The sequence below is a fragment of the Perca fluviatilis genome, chromosome 9 (assembly GCF_010015445.1).
Source record: "Perca fluviatilis chromosome 9, GENO_Pfluv_1.0, whole genome shotgun sequence".
In the NCBI taxonomy this organism is placed as follows: domain Eukaryota; kingdom Metazoa; phylum Chordata; class Actinopteri; order Perciformes; family Percidae; genus Perca; species Perca fluviatilis.
In genome coordinates this window covers 39488563-39497481 of record NC_053120.1, presented here as the reverse complement: position 1 = coordinate 39497481, position 8919 = coordinate 39488563, and positions in this window count along the sequence as shown.

Genomic DNA, 8919 nt, shown 5'->3' with positions numbered 1-8919 from the left:
TGATGGAAGTTGTGTTCTAATAGGTCAGCTATTAAGCTTTATCCTTGGCCTTATCAGAGACATGGTGATAAGTGTCTCTCAGGAGACTGGACATGCAACAACAACATGCAGGGGCACCTAAACAATTGTCCAAGGCCAGAGCAATGGAATTTTAAGAAGTTATTGATTTAGTCTGGGCAGGTGCTCCTGGTCGATAGATAACAGACTTTAGACAATATCAGCTTTAACCATCGCTATGGGAGACAAGAACAAAAAAAACAACATTTGACCTGAAAAATAAGTTACTATAGCAATGGAAGACACCTCAAACACACCTTCAGAGCCCTTGCTGGGGTGTTAGTCAAAAAGTAATGCTTCTCTGTGGTGCTGTTGTTACTGTATTCATAACAATAATGGGCAATATCTTTTAAGGGATTTAGTTTCTGTTGCCGCCAACAAATATGAGGAATAGGCAGTGTTACTCTGTTCCCAACGGTTATTTACAGCGTGGTGACAGTTGTGATGATGTGCACTTTATAGCAGTAAGTGTTGTTGCCTGGTATTCATGGAGCTGTCATTAGTTAAATAAGGAGTTTCACAGTGTAAACAGCACCACGTGGAGCTCCTTCAGTTAAGAGGGAAGTCTGTATATAATTTGGGGATGTAATAATGATCTCCCTTTTCCTTCTATCTCTGTCCCTTATGTTGGCTGTCTTTCTTTAAAGGGACAGATCTCCAAATCAAAAACATTGCATAGCCTACTGGTACATGTGAACTGCAGTCTTTGTTAGATGTTTTTTTCTGCAGTTTATGTGGTAGTATTTTCATTGGTATTGCCATTGCTAAATGCTTACATATATACATAATGCTTTCTTCCCTAGAGTTAAATAAGAATTGATACCAGTCTACAGCTACAGCTGGTTAGCATAAAAACTGGACAAGTGGAAACAGCTAGCTAGCCTAGCATGTTAATAAGCAAGTTTTAGTCGTGCTGGTAGGTACATTTTTGTTGCCTTTGGGCTGAACCGGGCTAGCTGTTTCCCCCTGGTTCAAGTCTTTGTGCTAAACTAAGCTAACCAGCTGCTAGTGGTTGCTTCATATTTACCGTACCAACATGACTAAAGGCTGGGACTCACCAGCCAGACGGCCGACCGTCGACAGAAAAGCCAGTCGAGATGATCAGTCGCGTCCCCGAGGTCCAAAAAACTGCCTCGGGACACACTGACCCCACAGTCACATTAGCTACAAAAGAGAGCGCCATGCACTCGCTTGTGGGCGCTCCTGGGCGTGCCTAGCCTACTCCTGGTTGCTTGGCAACAGTAAACAGAAATTCTCCGGTGCTACCTTCAAGCACGTCTTAAAAGTTACTTCAGAGGTATTGTTAAGTCACAAGAACGATGTTTTTGAATTTAAAAGTATTTATTTCTCGATAAAAGTAACAAAATATATGAGATAAAATGCCAAACATATCAGATATATTCAGAAATACAATGTCCTGAAGCATTTTCCGCCATCTTGAATTATTTTCTTCGACTCCAGCCACTGACCTACGTCACGCTGCCCCTTCACTCCGATTGGTCGCTTTGTCGCATCGCTCTGCATTTGCATAAAATAGACTTCTTGTCTATTTTGGCTCCGCCTTGCTCGTGGCAGTGGTGAGCTTGTCGCTTGTCGCTGGTAAACGGCCACTCCCATTGAAAATGAATGGTAGCCTGTCGCTTTGTCTCTCTCTATTGTAGCTAATGTGACTGTGGGGTGAGGCGACACCGACTTGAGAAACGTAATACGTCTCCATAGCAGCAGGCGGCGCTACTCTGTATTGTCGTCCAAGAAATGAAAACCGGCAGCTGATTGGACGAACGCGTCACATGGGTTTGTTTTCTCCGGAAATTCAAAGCCAGACTGTCATGGCGTCTCGTTCAGAATACGAAATAGGCCATGCAGTTGCTGAATCTGTCTTCATTTCAGATCAACAAAGGTCAGTTTAAAAGATTTTGAGAGAATCTAGTCATGCTCATTCCGCTCGCCATTTCCGGTTGAGTCCCGACTGCCCTGCCTCCGACTGTACATGTCAGGTCGGCCAAAATGAACGTTGACAGCCCCCCAGAGTGATGATGGCACGGGACACACCAAACAGACTTGAGTCACTGACCTCGCCGAGTCGCCAGACTGTCCAACAGCCGATTATCGGCCCTGTGTGTCCCGGCCTTAAGTACTGTAAGTTAGCTAATGTTAGCTGTGGTTGTAATTGCTCAACACATACTGTAGCGTGATATCTGATCTCACACTTGCTGTTACTCATTGACATCATTCTTATCATTTACTGCTACATTATATTGATTTACTGACCATAAAAACATTCTGTTATGATTCTGAGTTAAAGCGTATTATCTGTCTCCCCCATGAGGAATTCGAAGTAATGACAAAAACACTGTCAGCGCGTCCACATGATACAAGCCTTATGTGATCGTGCACGCGCCCCCGCCCCTCCTCGATGCAGTTGCTAGTAGCCAAGGAGGACACAGAGGATTTAAAAACACATGATGGACTCTTCAGAATAGTTCATTATCTTCACTTGAGTTTCTGCGCGGGAAAGTCACCGGAGAACACAGCCATACTGAGAAATCCAGAGAGAGTTGTGTGGAGCTGATAGTCTTAATTAGCTTTGTAGCAACTCATCTGGCAATGGCTTGAATGTAACAGACGTGCAATAATATCAAAAAGTTACGCATTAAAGCTTTAAGTCAGTTTAATACTTTATGGCTCAAAATCCAGTGATTCTTAATTGTGAAAAACTAGACCCATATCACCACCAAGATCTGCACATTAGCTCATCTTCACGGAAAATCTGATACTGATAAACTTTCTTTCCATTGATTCAAGTTGCATACAATAAAACTTTTTCCACCTGAAGTAGACAGAAATGAGTCAAGTGGTTTTAAATGATGTAGTGGACTGTCATGATTTCCATTTGATTGTTTGAGTTGATAATGCCTTGCTTACTTTGTCCTTGAATAGTTCATGGTTAACAGACACCTTGACCAGCACCTATTACACGCTGACAGAATCTCTCAATTGATTTACAGCTTTTTCCGCTGTTTATTTTTTTTTCAGTTTAATTAAACTGTCACTGAACCCTCCGGGGTATTTAATTAACAAAAAAAAGAATGTGAAGAATAATTAATATATTTATTTAAGTCCAACTGGCTTCAGCATGTGTACGCATGTCACAAAAACACACGATCATGTCAGTACTATTGATTTTCCACAAGTGCAATTTTAGTAACAGTAATTGTTAGTCAAAGAGTTTGATGATACTGTCTGTAAGCATCTTATTTAATTTCACTTCTTCTCTAATGGCAGGTGTAACATGCAATTAAATCCAGCAGCCCATTGACATTCCATTCAAGCTCCTACACTGTTCACAATGAGTGCCTTTTCATGAGGTTAAGTGTCTGCTTAAACAGAAACAACACACATGGCTGCCCGTAACCTGACACTTGAAGTTGTAGTAGTCTGTGGTTTTATACATTAACTACACGTACACACTCCTCCGTAAGGCTTTGGAGCTCCTGCAGAGACATCCCCATCTTGCCCATGCATAATTTAGTTATTAAATAGGGATTGTATCCACCCATATCACCTTAGCTTTAAAGAACTTCAGAGACACAATAGTAAAATAGAGGGATTACATATTGTTAGCGCTCAGGGCCTGAAGTTAACTTTTTTGGCAACCAGCCACTGTGCCAGGTGGATTTGAAAATCCACTAGCCACACAGGCTTTTTACCAGCCTTTATTTTGCCATGGTGAAATACAGAAAATGCACAAGAATTGTTTTTGAACTTGTTACGAACACATAGGGGTGGCTGTGGCTCAGGTGGTAGAGTGGTAGTCTACCAATCTGAAGGTTGGTGGTTCGATTTCTAGCCCTGCAGTCCCATGTTAAAGTGCTCCTTAGAGGGCAGCCTCCGCGGTGAGAATGGTGAAAGGCTCCTGTACTATGTAAAAGTGCTTAATTGTTAAGACTAGAAAAAAAAGCTGTATAAATACAGTCCATTTACATTGAAGTACTGTTAAGTTCTTAATAATATCAACATAATGAATGACTCTTAGAGTTTATATTTTGTAACTTTTTATTCATTGATTTCCCCTGTCACAAACAGTTATCATATATTGACTGCTCCTCTGAGTCCACAAAGGAGGAGCAGACACACTCCTTCTCTTTCTCCAACTAACAACTAATAGAATATTCAATTCTCATTGGCTACCCGCCAACGTGGCAGGTGGATTGACAGTTTCACCTGCCAGGCAAAATTCATCCGCATTTGGCGCTCAGTCAACTGTTATCTTCAGGCCCTGTTAGCATTATAGCAGTAGCTGCTTGTTATATTCATGATTTAGTTTTTATGTCCTTCAATCACCTTGGCAAGGGGTATTGTTTACCAGGTTACTAGATACAGATGTTGCCAAAGTCCAGAGGTTGAGGTTGATTGTATCACAATCAATGTCAATGTCACAACTGAGTAGGTAGAAGGAGAATTTATGTTGGTCAGTTTAGTTAGCTGGACACTGACCTATTCATTACATCCAAGTTGACCAGCTAATGTTGGTATTGCCTAATAAACTCATGTTGGTTGCACATAGGTCAGGTATTGCCACCTTAATAATATTATTAAATTACTTTAATATCAAACACTCAATTCTTGACATAACAGGATTAAGTAAATCTAACAATAATGTTTTTATGTGTACTCCCCTTTGAGATCAGGTTTATCCCACACAATCAGGCCTGTGAAATGTGATGAAATTTTCTTTGATTTGATAATTTGTGTTGTGTTGTGTTTTTTGTGTGTCAGTCATTGTGGACATTTTCTTAAGATTGTTTCATGTGAAGAGTTATGCAAAATAGAGGGATTTATTTTGACAAATTTAAGACCAATGCCTGTTTGTAATTGGAACTGACACAGTACTAGGCACACAATACTCACCATAATAACACACACACACACACATACACACACAGGTATGATAATAGATGTTACTGCATTACTGTCTGCCAGTGGACCAGAGGCCGAGGTCCCTGGAGGGGAAAGGCTGCCTGGCGGGCACAGGGATACATTTCTTAAATGTAAAATATGTGTGTAGATTTTTCATTTGAATGTAGGTGAGTGAACAATAGCACAATGTAAAATAACTCAGGAATGTTATCAGGGTTTCTGTTGCCCTTCGGAACAAGCTCTTTTTTTCACACAGTGTCAACATTTTTAAATGATACAGACCCAGAAACCTGACTGAATGTCTCAAGGTCAGAATACCACTTAGCCTAAAAATGTCAGCAGCTAACACGAGAACTGAATGTACTGCGCTCAAACTGAGTGCATTTGAAGCCTGCAGGGGAAAACGTATCACCACCCACATTGCTAAAAGTAAGCTACACTTTGTCACAGAAAGTAATACGCTGAAAAGTGATGTTGCCCACTCTGAATAAAGGTTGACATGCTTCTATTGCAAGTCTACGGGCAGTGTGTATGGCTGTTCACTTAACTTGAAATAATAGAAAAGTAAGTGGGGGAAGCGACCAGTCTGTAAGAGTTGTTGTCCTCACTTGACAGTTTGCTGCTGTGGACCTTCACCCGTCGGCAGACAGTAATTACACATGAGCCTGCCTCCTGCTGTAATACCATCAGTGCTACCGTTAACAATCAGATTAAGTCGGCCTCCCAACAGACTGCTGGCGATGTGTCGGTTAGTGTTGTGAGTGAAGAGATACACTGTGTCACCTACCTTAAAGACATTTGGACCTGTGCATTGCCATGAATGTAAACGTAACAAACCCATTCATCTTTTGGAGGTGTATGCTGACTTTCACTGTGACCATTAACACCTTTATCATTCTTATCGGTTCATGAGGTTGGGTGACCTCATGTAATTCCAGCAGCAGAGATCCACCTAACTTCAACCCGAGCAGAGGTCTGATCAGACGTATTAAATGGAAACTCCTGTGTGGGCGTACAGGGCCTTTATTATGTGGTCATATATCTGGTTTATTGTCCATCAGTATGTATTGGGCAGTGCTGTTCCCTGGCACTACTACTCAATTGATCATGGACATGGTTAAGTGTAGCCATAGTTTTATAAAGCAGCCTATTTAATAATTAAAGAATAATGTAGAGTGAGCCAGTAATTATTGCGAATTAGAACCCCGACAGCGTTATGCAGGACTGCCAAGCATAGGGCATCTTGAATCAGCCTAAAGGGGTTCTAATTTGCAATTATGACCGGCTCGCTCTACGTTGTCCCGCTTATTACACGGCTACTCATACAGAGGTTACCTGCTGGTGATACCTGAGACCCAGTCGAGACGGTTAACTCTACCGCTGATGAGCACCGCTCTCCAACTCGTCAAATTACTAACGCTTGGTCAGTGGCTCTCAGCTTCAGATACCGACGCAAAAATCACCCTTTAGGGCAGGAATGTCAAACTCAACTTCTCTAAGGGCCACACTGCAAAAAGAGAAAGAAAGAGTCATGTATGCCAAGAATGTTAAATAAGTGACAAAAACGTCATAAATAGCGGCAAAAGTTTTTTAAAAAAAAAATCCCCAAAACATCTGAAAAAACATCAACATTTTAAAAAAAAAAGCACCAGAAAGACCATCAGAAACGACCATAAAAGCGCCAAAATTGTAGGAAAAAGTGACAAAACGGAACAAAAAGGAAATTTTTTAAGGATAAGCTGGTAATTATTCGTAATTATTGCGAATTAGAACCCCGACAGGGTTATGCAGGACTGCCAAGTGGAGGGGTACATGTTTGAACCCGAGTCTGATCCCGAAACACAGGCAGAACAACCCCAACCAATTTCGCAACCTAGACTGGAGCAAGACCTTTCAGAGTTTAAGTTATTTAAATTTTAACAAAGTAGTCTTTCATACGTAACGTTTTAACGTTTCCTAGACATGCTTCTACAAGTGTCTGAACTCTTCGGGCCTAACTAGCTTGGTTTGGGGGCGTGCCACGCTAGCAGCTAGGCGAGCATTATAACGTGTGTTCCAAAGTGACCATGTTTGTCTCTGAAGTAAAGGCTGGACTACAATAGAGCTGTTTGGAGCAGTTGGTGAACAGTGTTTTCTGGTGGAGATGGTAAGTCCCTTTGGGGGGGACTTTGGGCTTTTTCACTTTGTAAACCTATAAAGATATATAACACAATAAAGGAAAGAGAAAAAGCCAAAAAGCATAATATGAACACTTTCAGTAAAGGATCTGAATACTTCTTCCACCACTGCAGAAAAAAAACACTTTCTTCAGAACAATTTCTCCAAGGTTAGCCGGTAAAGGTTCACATATTTGTGAACAATTGTTGCAAAATGCTGACAGATTTTGTGGATAAAAGTTTTTGGATGAAGAATTATGACAGATGGTGAAATGGGAGGCACAGTTTGTTTCATATTAATACAGGTTTACAGTATTTGCTTTAAGACATGGCTCAATATTTATATTTACTCTCTCAGTATTGTATATGTATATGAAACGTATCTGTGGTTGGGGTCGAAATAAGTCAAATTTCAGGAACTGAAGATAAAACTGGGTTACACTTTACATGAACTCCAGCATCTAACTCTTTTATAACAGAAAAAACATTTTCATGGGTTATAATCAGGGCCACACGGAATCTGCAGATGCAGAATTCTGCAGATTTGGAACAAATTAAAAAATGTTTAACAATTTTTATGTTAACAATGCACTCACTAAATTATCACCTGTTTAATTTGCTGTGTGACAAAAACACAGGCTGCTCATCAATCCTGCCAAATGGGTGAATATGATACAAATGTGTTGACTTGACTTGTTATGATTTGATACTATAAATAAAATTCAATTGAATTGAACTTCTTAAAAATTTTATCACTGTGATTTATCAAATAAATCACTCACTTGGCATGGAAACATGGAAACAATGTACGCTATACGGCGGAAAGTCTTTCAACATTATCTTTAATCAATTACATAACTGTGTCAGCATTGTCCACTGTCCTAATAAATGATTGGTTTGGTGATAATTAAGTAATAAATAAATAAAACAAATTATGTGGTTACAGCCTCCCTTTGACTTGAGCACATGAAGTCTAAAAACAAATTCTCGAATTATACAGTGGGTAGACTTTGATCGATGTTATAGTCTGAAGTCACAAACTTATTGTTCAAAGGCAAATCAGATATGAAAGCAATAATCTTTTTTTTTGCTACAGGAAGTAATTTTCTCCTAGCACACTTACAGGAAACCAGTGAACCTTCCTGATGTATCATGTGAAACACACACATAACCAGAAATGTCTGAGTTGACTAGCCAATGAATTGATTAAAATGCAGTCTATATATTGACGTTTCATTTACGGGATTGTTCAGGTGCCGCCGGAAATTCACGCCCGATGTGCTTCACTTTCCTCTTTGCTGTGTCGGGGTTCTAACCTCCGGTGGATTTGTGAGGACTGCGGTTAACTGCTCCTCAGATCTCTGCAGGGTAAATCCAGACAGCTAGCTAGACTATCTGTCCAATCAGAGTTTTCTGTTGCACGACTAAAACTACTTTTGAACGTACACATGTTCCACTAAAACAAGTTCCTTCCTGAGGCTATTTTGCAGAGGTCATTGAGTCTGCCGCTTAGCGCCGCCCAAGACAATTGTGATTGGTTCAAAGAAATGCCAATAAACTAGACCTTCCTTCGGAGCGCTGTGGAGGTAGGTCTGACAATGCGAGACTAATTAAAATGACATATCAGTAACCAGTGTTGAGAAAGTTCACTTTCTACATGATCTAGTTCAAAGTTCAGTTCACAGATTTAAAAATGAACTAGTTCAGTTCATAGTTCATACTTCAAAATTTTGAACTAAGTTCACAGTTCCAAAAATGAACTAGTTCATAGTTCTTTTTTTCCATA